Source organism: Haemaphysalis longicornis, unplaced genomic scaffold (assembly GCF_048455015.1).
Source record: "Haemaphysalis longicornis isolate Haplotype H1 unplaced genomic scaffold, Haemaphysalis longicornis Haplotype H1 scaffold_3, whole genome shotgun sequence".
NCBI classification, from domain to species: domain Eukaryota; kingdom Metazoa; phylum Arthropoda; class Arachnida; order Ixodida; family Ixodidae; genus Haemaphysalis; species Haemaphysalis longicornis.
The window spans coordinates 210,843,993-210,858,746 of NW_027526335.1; the positions used below are offsets into that span (position 1 = coordinate 210,843,993).

At 49.1% G+C, this 14,754-nt stretch overlaps 1 pseudogene; it reads left to right on the plus strand.

The window, feature by feature from the left end:
- Positions 1-1,681: 1,681 nt before the first annotated feature.
- LOC144175672 (uncharacterized) overlaps positions 1,682-14,754 on the plus strand; it is a 47,868-nt pseudogene continuing 34,795 nt past the window's right edge.

Here is a 14,754-nt window from a genome sequence, read left to right on the forward strand (position 1 = left end):
ACTTCGGCAACAGTTATACCTAAAAAAACAGTTGGAATATTCTAGGAAACCAAGTTTGGAAGGATCACTTTGTAACAAAACGAAAATTTCCAGGAACTGCAACGTACGTAGGCTATTCCTATAGTTAGGTGTGCACATGGGTGAATATGAGGACTTGAGGTGGGTTTTACAGCTAGGTCTAGTCGGTTCTTCGCTAGGGGAGCTCCACTTCAACCAGAATGCGCTGAAGAATCTCTTTCTTCTTCTGGAGGTACACCGGCCACTGAAAAGACACCATGGTATGGTAGGCGTCCTCTTCGGTCCCGTCCGGCAGCTCAAGGCAGGAGGCACAACACTCTTCTGCTGCGTTGCAGTGTTTATAGTAGTGTCTCCTTGCACACCGCACACAACGAAACTCTGCCTTGTCGGCCGGGCAGTGGATTTCCGTGTGTCCGATCCTTGCACACTTCACACACCTTGGTACAAACGTATTATCGAAGACCGGACAGCGTGTCCAACCGACGTAGAGATGCTTCCTTTCTTTCATTTGCTCGTATGCTTTCTTTCCAGTTTGGATGACCGCTGTTTTTCCGGATTTTCCCTTCCACGTCTTTATGAGTTCAATGTCTTCTTTTCCAGCATTGATGTTGTTTTTTCCCACTATCCTTTCGACGATTTCTTCGTTTTCGATGTTATCCTTGATGCCGACGATCTTGAATTCCGGTAGTTGCACCCGTGGCTTTCTTGCTGCAACGCCTCAAGTTCTTGTCCTTGATTATTGTTGTGCGAGAGCGCCTGGCCCAAAGGCGTTGCACGAGGCGACGCACCGACAGCGAGGCTGAGTCACGCCTCTCCCTTTCGTCACTGCGGCGCGGCCGAATCCCCCTTCTCAGAACGCTGCGGCGCGGCCGAATCCCGCATCTCAGAACGACCAAACAAGGGCATGTCGCTACGCCCGGAGGCGAGGTCACGGAGACGGCGGGGGCATCGCCCTCCCTTTCCCCATTGGCGGCGCAGCTGACTCACCGCTTCGCTACCATTCGTCGGAATTCAAACTTCAGGCAGCGAGAGCCCTGATTGGAGCTTTTCGAACTTCTTGGGGCCACAACGAACTTCCCGGGCTATAAAAGAAGCCCGGAGGCTCTCATCGTCGGCATTCCTCGGCGGCTTCTCTCCGGCACCAGTCTCTTCGGAAGCAACGAGTGAAAAGGGTGCTGTCGCCTTTGTGCGAGTCATGTAACGTTTGCTTACCCTGTATATACTGTATATAAATGTTACTTCAACTCTTCGTCGGCTCGAGGACTTCGTCGCTCTGCTCTGCGCCGCGTCGATAGCGGACGGAGCAAGGCAACATCGCTACACCGGTGACTGCGCTCGGGTGGCCAGTCGCAAAAGTGGATGGCAGCTGCGGGATCGACCGGCAACAGCTACTACCTGGTGTGGTAAGCGCTCGACGTTTTCTCTCAGTTCACCAGACTTCTCTAGCACAGGTTATAGTATTTTAGAGAAGGGCTGTGTAAAACACTGTGTATAGCTTTGAGTGTTTCAAGCCTAGAGCAAGTGTTTTGAAACCAAAGCTAGTGCCGAGAGGTAAACAAAGAAGCGTAGAGAATTACTTGCGCGTGCCTTACTAGTAGCTCGATAGTATAGGAGCGGCAAGGGAATTCTAAAGCGGGTAAGCAGCAAGAGGCCAGTGCAAACGATGGAGGACCTTAAAGTGAAGGAACTCATCGAAATTTGCGAGGAGCTGGGTCTTGACTTAGGCCGTGCGAAACGGAAGCATGCGATCCTTGAGATCGTGCGGAAGGAGAACGTAACGGCTGAGGAAGTCAATGAGGCCAGGGCTGAAATCAAAGAGCGCCCTGAGCGCGAGGAAGCCGAAAAGAAAGAGCTCCGCGAACGCGACGAAGCCGAAAAGAAGGAGCTCCGCGAACGCGAGGAAGCTGAAAAAAAAGAGCGCCGTGAGCGCGAGGAGGCGGAAAGGCGGGAACGCAGGGAGGAAGCCGAAAGACAGGAACGCAGGGAGGAAGCCGAAAGGCAGGAACGGGAAGCCGTAAGACAGCTCGAGTTGAAGCGGTTAGAGTTCCGGCAGGGCTCGCCGGCGCCTAGCGTAGCTTCTCCAACGGCCCCTGCGAACGGTCCGAGAATTCGGGACCAACTGCCTCCGTTCGTTATTGGCGAGGACATGGCGAAGTACCTCGTTAAGTTTGAGCACGTTTGTGAGCGAAACGATATCGAATGGTCTCTGTGGGCGCAAAACTTCTTAGCCCTGCTTCCTGGAGAGGCATCGGACGTGATAACGTGCCTGTCGAAGGAGGCCTTTGAGAGCTACGACGAGGTCAAAGAGGCTCTTTTGAGGAAATACAGGTTGTCGCCTGAGGCTTTCCGGCAGAGGTTTCGGTTTGCGAAAAAGGGCAATGAGTCGCATATAGACTTCGCATTTCGTCTGAAGGCTGACCTAACTGAGTGGCTCAAAGGCGAGGAAGCCTATGACGACCGCGACAAAGTGGTTGAGTGCATAGCGCTTGAGCAATTCTACCGCTGCGTCGAAGACGACGTCAGGTTGTGGCTGCAGGATAAGCTCCAAGAAGTAAAGCTTAACAAGGCAGCAGAGTTAGCTGAGGAGTACTACACCCGCCGAAAGTTGCATTATAAGGCGTTGCGCGTTGAAAAAGCGGACGGTAAGGACGCTTTTAGGAAGAAGCCTGAAGAAGGGAAACAGCTAGCGCGTCGAAGTTTTCGAAAAGACTCACCTCCTACGAAAAAAACTGTTGGGGAAGGCATAGATGAGTCTCGAAAATCGAACAGCGATGCTAAGCAGCGCGCGGATGCCGCCCGGGCATTTGAGTCGCGGAAGCAGATAATCTGCTACAACTGCAAAAAGGAAGGGCACATCGCGGCAAACTGTAAACAGAAGGTTGCATTCGCTACGATCCGCGAAACCGAAAAGAACCTGCGGTTGCTCGAGCCCTACATGCAGGCGATAAACGTGAACGGCAAGAAGTGCAGAGCACTCCGAGACTCTGCAGCAACTATGGACGTGGTCCACCCGTCACTAGTTTCTCCAAACGACTGCACAGGAGAATGCGCGTGGATAAGGCAAGTTGCCGAGGAGCAGAGCGTTTGCTTGCCGATTGCGAGGGTCGTCATTGAAGGTGGTTTTGGTAAGCTTAACACCGAGGCGGCCGTGTCCGCAGCGCTCCCCGAGCATTTTCCTTATCTCTTCTCTAATAGCTCGGAGCAACTGCTCAAAGAACAGGGAAAATCGTTCTTTACCAGTCTGGCGTGCATGGCACTCACGAGATCGCAAGCGCGGAAGCTCTCACAGGAACTTGACACTACTTCAGCGAGCGAAACGGTAAAGGCGGGGGAGAAATGTAGCCCGAGCTGCGAGCCGACCGCGCACTCTCGCGATAGGTTGGTTGAACCGCCAGCGGCCGAAGCGGATTGCGTTACCCCTTTCGGCAGAGAAACCGAAGCGGCGCCGCCGTGCGAGGCGAACGATACGTTGTCCCCAGTCTCCGACAGCTGGCATGAGTTAATCAAGGTGGATCGAGCAACGTTCATTCGAGAACAGCAAAATGGTAGCTCGATAAAAGCCTTGCTAGAGAACGTGAAACAGGACGCAAAGAAAAATAACGTTTCATTTCATGAGAAGTCCGGCTTGCGGTACCGCAGTTACAGGGATGCAAAGGGTCAGAAGTACGAGCAGCTTTTGATCCCGGAAAAGTATCGCCGTCAGCTACTGGAACTCGCGCACGAAAACGCGTGGGCAGGGCACCTCGGTCTGAAAAAGACAAAAGCTCGATTTGCGCTAGAGTACTACTGGCCTAAATGCTGGAAAGACATCGAAGGCTTTGTGCGCTCTTGCGACACATGCCAAAGGGTCGGCAAGAGTACGGATAAGTGGAAGGCGCCTATGAAGTTGGTACCAGTCATAACTGAACCATTCCGTCGGCTGGTGATCGACATTGTTGGGCCTCTGCACGAGTCCGAGAACGGCTGTAGGTACATTCTAACCGCCCTTTGTGTCGCGACAAAGTTCCCAGAAGCAGTGCCACTCAGAGAGCTCAATTCTCCTCAAGTGGTTGACGCGCTAATTTCAATATTCGCTCGTGTCGGATTTCGTGTTGAAATTCAGTGCGAAAACGGTAGCGTCTTCACTAGCTGCCTAACCTCGACTTTTTTTGAAAGGTGCGGGATCAAAGTAGTGCACAGCTCTATCTATCACCCGCAATCCAACCCAGTGGAGCGAATGCACTCAGTGTTAAAGCGAATACTGCGAGCCCCCTGCTTTGAGCGAAAACGCGATTGGGAAGCATGCGTACCTGCCGCTATGTTCGCTTTAAGGTCTGCTCCACACGAAAGTACGGGGTTTAGCCCTGCGGAGCTGGTGTACGGCCGGAGTCTCAGAACCCCGCTGCGAATGCTGCGGAGTCTTGGGAAGGTTACAGTGAGGAGCCAAACGTGGTGGAGTACGTTCTTAACCTACTGCAGAGGCTCGGGAAAAGTAAAGACCTTGTTGAGAGCCACATGAAGGCGGCACAAGCATTGCCGAAGGCGTACTACGACAAGTCGGCTAGGAAGCGTACGTTCGAAGTGGGTAACCTAGTGATGCTGCTGCGCCCTTCGAAGAAAAATAAGCTACAAGTTCATTGGGAGGGGCCAGCAAAAGTAGTGTCGAAGCTATCTGACACAAACTACGAAGTAAAGCTAGGCAAACGGCAGAACAACATCTACCACAGCACTTTGATGAAACCCTACATTCAGCGTCATGCTGTGGTGAACATAGCTTTGAATGCCGAGGATGAGGAAGGCGCAGATATTCTGACCTCTGCGGACCTGAAGGAAGGCACTTCGGATCTCCTGCGGGAGCAAGTGAGGTTAGAACCCTCTTAAGCGAAGCGCAAAAGAAGGACTTGGAGAAGATAATTTTCGAGTTTGAGGATGTTTTCTCTGATCGGCCCGGAAAGCCTACGATAATCGAGCATGACATTGAGTTAACGCGGGACGAGCCGGTTCGTAGCAAGCCGTACCGATGTTCTCCTGTACAGAAACAGATTATGGCGGACGAGATCAAGCGCATGTGTGACCTTGGGGTCATTGTCCCGAGTGAGAGCGATTGCACCTCCCCTCTAATACTAGTTCAAGTACCTGGAAAGGACCCGAGGCCGTGCGTCGATTACCGGCGCCTCAACGCGATAACCCGAGACCAGACGTATCCGATTCCGAACCTCGAGGAGCGGGTGGAGACCGTATCCAAGGCGAATTACATTTCCACACTAGACCTCGTACGAGGCTATTGGCAAGTGCCCCTCTCTGAGCGTGCCAGCAGATACGCTGCGTTCGTTTCCCCGTTCGGAACATTCCGTCCCGTCATGTTGAGCTTCGGTCTCAAGAACGCGCCGTATTGCTTTTCGAAACTAATGGATCATGTACTTCGCGGCCTGTCAGAGTACGCGCTCCCTTACCTCGATGATGTCGCCATCTTTTCGAACACATGGGAGGAGCATGTAGAGCACTTACGAGTCGTGCTGAGCAGGCTCAAAGAAGCCGGCCTAACAGTCAAACCGTCGAAATGTCACCTAGGTTGCGCCGAAGTGACTTACCTAGGACATGTAGTGGGGCGCGGCCGACGCAGACCGTCGGAAATCAAAGTAGCCGCGGTTCTAAACTATCGCCGACCAACAACTAAGTCCGAGATAAGGGCTTTTTTGGGTTTGGCTGGATATTACCAGCATTATGTGAGAGATTACTCCACACTGGCTAGTCCTTTAACTGACGCTCTCAGAAAGACTGAGCCAGTAAAGGTGGCATGGGACACCAAGAAGGAGGACGCGTTTCAAACGCTCAAACGAGCACTGAGCGAGGAGCCAGTCCTAATGGCCCCCGACTTTTCGAAGGGTTTCGTGATTCAGTGCGATGCGAGCGATCGTGGCATGGGAGCTGTACTATGCCAAGAGGATGCGAATGGCCGGGAACGACCAGTTTTGTACTTAAGCCGCAAGCTAACTTGCAGGGAAGATGCGTACAGTACATCCGAAAAGGAATGTGACTGCGTCGTGTGGGCAGTACAGAAGCTGGCGTGCTATGTAGCCGGTTCCCAGTTTGTTGTGGAAACTGATCATTGCCCGCTAACCTGGCTAAATAACATGTCATCTAAAAGCGGTCGTTTGCTAAGGTGGAGTATGATACTCCAGCAGCACAATCTTGTCGTTCGCTACAAGAAAGGAAAGTTGAACGCTAACGCAGACGCATTAAGCCGTGCGTTCTAAGTAAGGCTGCGTTCATCCTCCCCGTGTCTTTCATTTCGCCTCTTCGTGAGCAGCTTTTATCTTAGCAGGTAGATGGGAGCAAAATTATTTCCCTCATTTGCTGCCTCAGTTGATTATTTCCGCACCGCGTGATTTCAAGTAATCAACCTTAGTTATCATTTAATGTCGTGTGTTACGTTTGACACTTAGTGTGAGTTCTTCTTTGAAGAGTTTTACGTCCCGCATGGGCCTCTTGGTGTAGAGGGTCCAAATTTGGGGATAGATACTTAGCTAGGAGAGTTTGTCACGCTTTAGAGTCTGGTGTTCTGACAGAGGACAGAGGGTGCTTGCGTGCGCTTGGTGTTGCATGTTGTCGGTCGGTCCTTTGCAAGCTCCAGAACGATGAGCACCGGGGCCGAGGACAGAACAGAAGAGCCGGACGAAGCTGCTCGAGACACCTGGCAGCACGGCGAGGTACCTGTGATCCGGACCTGGCGGGCGGTACCCTTTCATGGAGAGGAACTTGGTGGAGCCGCCCTTTCCTGGGGCACTGGAGGTGGACCTGGATGAGCCTGGCGAACGAGCGCGCCCAGCATCCGAGCAACGTGGAAGCAGCTCGTCTTCCCGGCGCATTGTCTGGCGGCGGGGGTGCTGTTGTGCCAGAGCGCCTGGCCCAAAGGCGTTGCACGAGGCGACGCGCCGACAGCGAGGCTGAGTTACGCCTCTCCCTTTCGTCGCTGCGGCGCGGCCGAATCCCGCATCTCAGAACGACCAAACAAGGGCATGTCGCTACGCCCGGAGGCGAGGTCATGGAGACGGCGGGGGCATCGCCCTCCCTTTCCCCATTGGCGGCCCACCTGACTCACCGCTTCGCTACCATTCGTCGGAATTCAAACTTCAGGCAGCGAGAGCCCTGATTGGAGCTTTTCGAACTTCTTGGGGCCACAACGAACTTCCCGGGCTATAAAAGAAGCCCGGAGGCTCTCATCGTCGGCATTCCTCGGCGGCTTCTCTCCGGCACCAGTCTCTTCGGAAGCACCGAGTGAAAAGGGTGCTGTCGCCTTTGTGCGAGTCATGTAACGTTTGCTTACCCTGTATATACTGTATATAAATGTTACTTCAACTCTTCGTCGGCTCGAGGACTTCGTCGCTCTGCTCTGCGCCGCGTCGATAGCGGACGGAGCAAGGCAACATCGCTACACCGGTGACTGCGCTCGGGTGGCCAGTCGCAACATTATGTGCTCTTCAAGTCGTTTCAGCCCTTCTGCGGATGTAGAGGACACAATCACTCCTTCCTTGCTCTGGCGGAGCTTGACATTCCTGAGACCAAGCTGGCAAAGGCCGACGTTCCTTTTAATCAAGTTTTCTAGTGCAGCTGGTTTTAGGATGGCTGCAGTTAGAATAAGTGCTCCTGTGCGTTGCTCTTCAGTCGTTTTCGCTGTTTCGAAATATTCAACTGGGGGGGCCTTCTGTAATGCCTTGCTGTAGTCCACAGCGTGTCTTTGACCTTGTGCTGCCAGTGCCTCAGTAAGTCCTTCCACTTTGCTTCGAAGTCGACAGTTCTGCTCCACCATGTCGAGACACACCTGTCTCATGCTGAGGAAGTCCTCTAATAACGAATCTGTTAAAGATGCCATTCTTGTGCTTTTGTTGCATTGGAATCGAAGATCAATAAATTTTTTTATTACTACCCTTTCTACTTCTTGAAGTCGTTCCCTCAGAGTGGAAGCCTCTTCACGCTCTCCTGAGCTATCGAAGGGTGGGTAGTCCTCTGCCGTGTTTTGCCCACCGTCCTGGTTCTGCTTGCCTTCGGCCGTGGCCGTAGCACAGTGAGACAGCTCATTCATTTTTGTTGTCGTTTTGTATTTCGAGCAGTTGGTCTTCTGTCCCCCATCTTCTCCATCTGATGCCCCTCTGTTGTTCTTGCTTGGGCTGTCGAAGCACGATGGAGTGGACTCACTGTTCCCGTCCTCGTATTCTATGTCTGTTGGCGTCGTCATTTCTCCACTTTCTTGGTTCTCTTCTTTTCCCTTGTTTTTTCTTTTACTTCTTTTCATTTTGCAAAGTCTTTTTCGTTTCCTTCAGTTGGGTTAATTGCTGCCTCCTTAAGTCGCTTTTTTTCCTTTTCCTGCCAAATTTGGCAGAACCGTATTTCTGGTCTAGCCACGCTGTTTCTCAAACATGGCTGCGCCCATGTTTATTTATTTTTTGTTTTTCTCTCAAGCGTGCATGACAACTTTTTGGGCTTTTTCTCGATTTCTGAGGCCGTTTTTCGTGCAATAAACGTCCACAGACTGTCTTCGAGCTCTACAATTCCTCATTCAACCATTTCGCAACGTTTGCATGTAGTTTTCAGCTTCGAAAATACGTTTTTTGTTGCGTAGAGGGCGGTATGACACAGAACCTAGGTTGATTTTGCTGTTGATGCAATATTGCTGTTGATGCAAAGAAAATTGACGCTCACCGCCTGCTGTTCTTGTATTCTTCACCTTTGGAGAGTCTTCTCCCGGGATGTTGTCGTTGTTTCCTTGTTCCGCAGGCGAGTTGTGGTCTCCTGTTGTACGTGAATCGCCCAGGGTTGTCAAGTCCTGCGATGCTTGTTTCACGTGTAAGTCAAGTCCGTCGTGTCTGAACCTTCCCTCGGGGATTCTCGAAAGGTTACACTCACAATTCGCTACTTCGATTTTTGAATAATCAACGCCAAAATTGCTGAAAACTCACTTTTTATCAGAGCCGCAGTCCGCTCTCCGCAGTCCCAAGTTCTTGGTGGGCACACTTTATTATTCTTCAGTCTTTCTATCAATGATTTTTCAGCAGTCCCTCACCGAAGGTTCTCTGCCATCGCACTGGAAGGTTGGGAAGATTGTTCCATTTCATAAATCTGGTAACAAGCAGTGCCCACTTAACTATCGTCCAATCTCGCTTGGTAGTATTCCATGTAAGATTCTTGAACACATTTTGTATTCCCATTTAGCCAACTTCCTCGAGACGAATTCTTTTTTTTACACCATCCCAACATGGCTTTTGTAAATCATATTCATTCGAAACACAACTGGCGTCATTTACGCACAAATTAAACGTTATTCTCGATCGTTCATCACAGCCAGATTGCAAATTTTTAGATTTCAGCGAAGCTATCGACAAAGTATGGCCCAAACTTCTGTTGCTTAAACTCCGGTTTCTTAATCTAGATTCACAACTCTTAACCTGGATCGAATGTTTTTTTAACTCACCGTTCCCAATTCGTCAGCGCTAACGATAAAGAATCTGAGCTAAGTGCAGTGCGCTCTGGTGTGCCACAAGGCTCAGTTCTTGGTCCGCTCCTCTTTTTAATCTACATTAACGATCTACCCTCCAATGTTACTAGCAACATTCATCTTTTTGCTGACAACTGCGTGATCTTCCGAGAAATAACATGCAATAACGACTTACATATTCTTCAGTCAGATCTTAATGCGATTTCAGAATGGTGTAATAACTGGTTGATGGAATTAAACCCAAATAAGTGTAAGCTCATGCGTGTAACTAGGTCTCCTAGCACACCGCCTGCGTACTACCTAGGTAATAACCCGTTAGAAAATGTACCCTCTTATAAATACCTTGGTGTGCAGATCACAACTAACCTAACCTGGAACGTTCATAACGCCTATGTAATTAACAACGCCAACCGCATGCTTGGGTACCTACGCCGTAACTTTTCAAAAGCCCCTTCCACTCTAAAATTACTCCTATACAAAACACTAATTGGCACAAAACTATAATATGCAGCAGCAATATGGGATCTCTTTCACGTCAATTTAATACAGTCGCTAGAAATGGTTCAGAATAACTCGGCTCGTTTCATTACATGTAATTACAATCCCACCGCAAGCATATCATCCATGAAAGCAGACCTTAGTCAACCATTCCTTGCATCACGCCGTAAAGTTTCCCGCTTATGTCTTTTTCACAAGCTCTACCACCATGCCTTCTTACAAAATGAATTCATAATCCATCCACATCACATTTCACAACGTTTGTATCACGCCTTCAAAGTCGGCATTCCTTCCTGCAGAAATAACTTCTTTTCGCAGTCTTTTATGCCACGTACATCGAAGGCATGGAATGGCCTTCCAAACCCGACAGCAACCTTTCGAGACTTCAACCTTTTTAAGAACGCAATAGCTAACATTGTATGACCAGAAACGTGCTGACTGTGTAACTATCGTTCTCCTTTTGTTCTTGCGTTGTGTCGTTATTTTCACTGTTTCTCTCTACCCACTCCCCTCTTTAATGCCTCTTGACCTTGAGGGAAAATAAATAAATAAATAAATACAGTGCTGCCTGTGTATAAACGCATCTGTGACGTACGATTCCAAAACCACAAGCTAGTCGGCCGTAAATCTCCTCACCCTGAAACCTGCCTGGCTATTATCCAGAATACCATGGTATTCTAAAAGATACACAAGTCTTCTATTCACCATTTTTTCGAACAGCTTTCCTAGACAGCTCTTTAGGGAAATTGGCCGCTATCTTGTGGGACAGAAGGCATCTTTTCCTTGTTTTAGCAACGGCACCGCAACTGCCTTCTTCCAAGCCCTTGGGAAATACCCGACAAACCATATCTTATTAAAACAGGAGGGCTTCGAGGGTATCGACATGAGGGTGTTGATGTAATCTGGTCAGAACCTGGTGCTGATGACTTACACGTTGCCAAGGCAACTTTCAGCTCAAGGAGGGAAAATGGACAATTGTAGTCTGGAGAGCTTGATGCAGGTTCCAAGTATTTAGATAGTGTGTCTGCCTGACCTTCTAATATACCACCTTAGGTGTTCACAAGGGGTAAGTGGTTTGTTTTGTGTTCTTTTAATTTTCTTTTTTGTTACAGAATTTGGCTTGTGTGAGCATAGGAATTAATTGACACTACAAAAGCCCTCGAGCTGCATGTTTTTGCCTCTCGGCGAATACGCTTTCCAACTACCTTGGCACGCTTAAAGGCAATGAGGTTCTGTGCAGTTGGGTACTTGCGAAGGTTACCCCAGGCTTGTTTTGGCCTTTACATACATCTCTACACACTGCATTCTACTAAGGCCTCCTGGGGTTTGTAGATTGCCAGAGTTCTGAGGGATAGAACCCCTAGCAGCATCAGCAATGTGTGTGATAAAGATGCTACAAGCTTCTTCGATCTGTAAGTGTTGTATGGATGTGTAGGATAGTTGTGACTTTTGCGTGAAAGCCACCCAGTCAGCGCGAGCTTCTTTAAATATTTTATGGTACCTGGAACTGTGGGGAAATTTATCTACGCCCTTCAGACTGACAGGGAACTGGTCGCTCCCATGAGGTGTGGAGTCGCCGTTCCAACGAAGAAACGGAAAAGAACGGCGTAGCCGATTGCTAATTGCTTCGCGTTAAGAGCCCCAAAGTTTACTATGGGTGTCACCCACCAATATGTATTTGTCTGGTAGCTGATTAATCGAACATGCGAACTCAGAACTCGATAGCCGAAAATAGGGGGAATATACAGGGTGTCCCAGCTGTCATGCACCAAGATTTAAAAAAAGAAAAATCGCGTAACTCGAAGTAAACCTAGTGCATAATGTTTGCAGTACTGTGAAGAAGCGGAGAGTAATTTTTTTCGTTAATGAGACCTAATGAATTAATTGTAAATAATTATCTAACTCGAGAAATACTGTCCTAATCACTAAAGTGTCAATGAGGCACTTGTAGGTAACCACGAGGGGCATCTAACTGCGCTATTTTCAGCGACGAACTAATTGCGTACTCATTTATTCTGACTGATAAAGGAAACCCGCGAAATATGAAAAATACCACGTGACGACGCTTACGCGCACATTGTAAAGCAGCGTCCCCATACAAAGCTGATTGAAAGCAACTGCTTCGCGTGTTACCCGCCCGAAGAGACAGCGCATCACCTTGATAATAGCATGCATGGAAGGAGCAGCAGCAGCAAGATTCGCGGGACCTGCGTGCAGATAAGGAACAAACTCGGTCGCGATTTCTTCTTTCTTTCTTTTGTCTATTTCATTCTGGCTAACTCAGAGGCAGCCTGTTTGAGGGCGTTGCTTTAGGGTGCGCGCGGAGGCGCCGTCACGTGGTATTTTTCATATTTCGCGGGTTTCCTTTATCAGTCAGAATAAATGTGTACGCAATTAGTTCATCGCTGAAAATACCGCAGTTAGATGCCCCTCATGGTTACCTACAAGTGCCTCATTGACACTTTAGTGATTAGGACAGTATTTCTCGAGCTAGATAATTAATTACAATTAGTTAATTAAGCCTCATTAACGAAAAAATTACTCTCCGCTTCTTCACAGTACTGCAAACATTATGCACTAGGTTTTCTTCGAGTTACGCCTTTACTCGTTTTTTTAAATCTTGGTGCATGATAGCTGGGACACCCTGTATATTGGATCTATCGCTACTTATCTGTTGGAGATTATTACCCTTGCAGCAACTACTTGAAGGCTTTTTGTTAAAGGAACAAATGGGCAAGGAATAAATTGCTGTACGATAATTGCGACACGACCAGACGAGTAAGAACAGATATCCCTATCTTTCCTAAGCATAGAGTAGCGGTTTAGAAAGTTTGTTTCTTTTGAGTTTAAGTGTGTTTCCTACAGACAGAGGATGGCTGATTCGTTTTTATGAAGAATTCAATTATATATCATCTAAGGTTTTTCATTAGGCCCCTGCGATTCCATTGTGTAATGCTTTGTATTGTCATAGGTGTTTAAAGATAAAATGCAGCAAACACGTGTGTGCGTGTGTCAGTGGTTTTATCTAGGTCACTGAGTCTTTGCTAGGGTTAGTGATACGCAGACCTGGTTTCTTCCCACGGCCCATGTTGCCACGCTTCTTGTTTGGCTGAAAAGCTGACCGAGCTGACGTGGGCGATACGTCCATTTCTTCGTATGGCGGCAAAGGGGTAGATGCCGGATCTGGCTCCCTTTGGAGGACATTTTTGGGAGTGCCAATCATGTTTTCCGTGCGTGCCAGTGAAGGCTGCAGCGGCAGTGTGGGTGTGAAAGTTGAGACAGCGCCTTCCACTTCCATGCTAACTCTGTTCACGGGTATCGGCGCAGTAATAGCAGAAGGCAAGCCATCTTCACCAACGGCATTATTTGCCACCTCAGCTGCTGTGGAGTCCAGAGGCTGTTGCGAGACGTTCTGGGTAGCCGACGCCAGACAAGTGGGGGGCAGGGATGGGGCCAGGTCAGCGTCGATGCACTGGGTCGCCACCGAAACCTGACGCCGCCCCGCCCCTTGCGAGCAACGTCAGCATAGCTTCCTGAGGGAAGCATTGAATGCCGTTTCCGAGCTTCGGAATACAACAAGTTTTGCGTAACTTCAATGCTGATGATTTTTTCACATGCTGAAATGACGTTGCAGCCGGCGAGCGAACGGCCGGCCGGCCGGAGCAAACTTGCGCACCGCGCTCCTCGCTCGCAGCAGCCCTAGGATAAGCTCGCCAAGCAGAACTCGACTGGCTCTCCTGTGTGGCCGGAGGACAAAGCACTCGGTCGTCCGTTCCGCTTCGCGGCTCTTTGCACGATCCGCTGGCAAGTGCGGCGTGCTCTGCGACGGAGATAATTTAAACATTGCTAACTAATTAACAACGCCTTTCACGGGGCTACCAATCATGTCCCCGATGGTTTGGTTGTAGGTACTGCATGTCCAAAAAAGTTTGGCCAGAGTGAAATTTTAGTGCAGTTGGCCTTTAAATATAATAGGTCATTGCGGTCACTAGGGTGCTGTAGCGACTATTTAAATGCCTTCAGTGGTGTCATTACTGTGCTTTTCAAATGACACTGATATTATCAATCATCATATCAAATTACAAGCAGATATTTCAACGATGGAAAACATGGAAGGCGCGAGTAATGACAATGCTGCATTTTTCTTCGTGCTAAACCAAGTCCTTATCATCCCAAATCATTTTTGAAACTCTGCTCATTGTGTGGAGATAAGAAACCTTGCCCTAGCTTCAATAAAGCTTGGTGTTGGGCTAGTTGATACCTAGACATAATGGAACTAATAGCGCTGAACTTAACACGACGACCGCAGCATAGAAGGGAAAAGGACACACGAAACGGAAGATGCGCTACTAGCAACTGTGAAAAGTTTAATGAACAAGACAACATATAATACCCCTGCCACCTCGTATCACTTCCCAGTGCACGTGCGAGTCATATCACTTCATACAACATTTTTTTAGATCCTTAGTCTCTCTTTCAAGCAACAAAACTGACGAGGCACTGGCGCAATCACCTTCGATGCCAGAAACCATAGAAAATGCTTCGCAGAGTTCCCTTGTAACTCTGTCCCGTGATTTAAAAAGCAGCTTCGTGTTTGGGAAATCCGGAGTGCATTTGTACTTGGCGCAATGCTGTGCCAGATTGCCAGAAATAGCTGTCTGCTGACCAGCACACGGTGCTCCTTCAGCTTTTCAGTCAGACATCGTCCTGATTGCCCTATGTACACCTTTTCGCAAGTAAGCGGGACCTTGTATGGAATACCAACA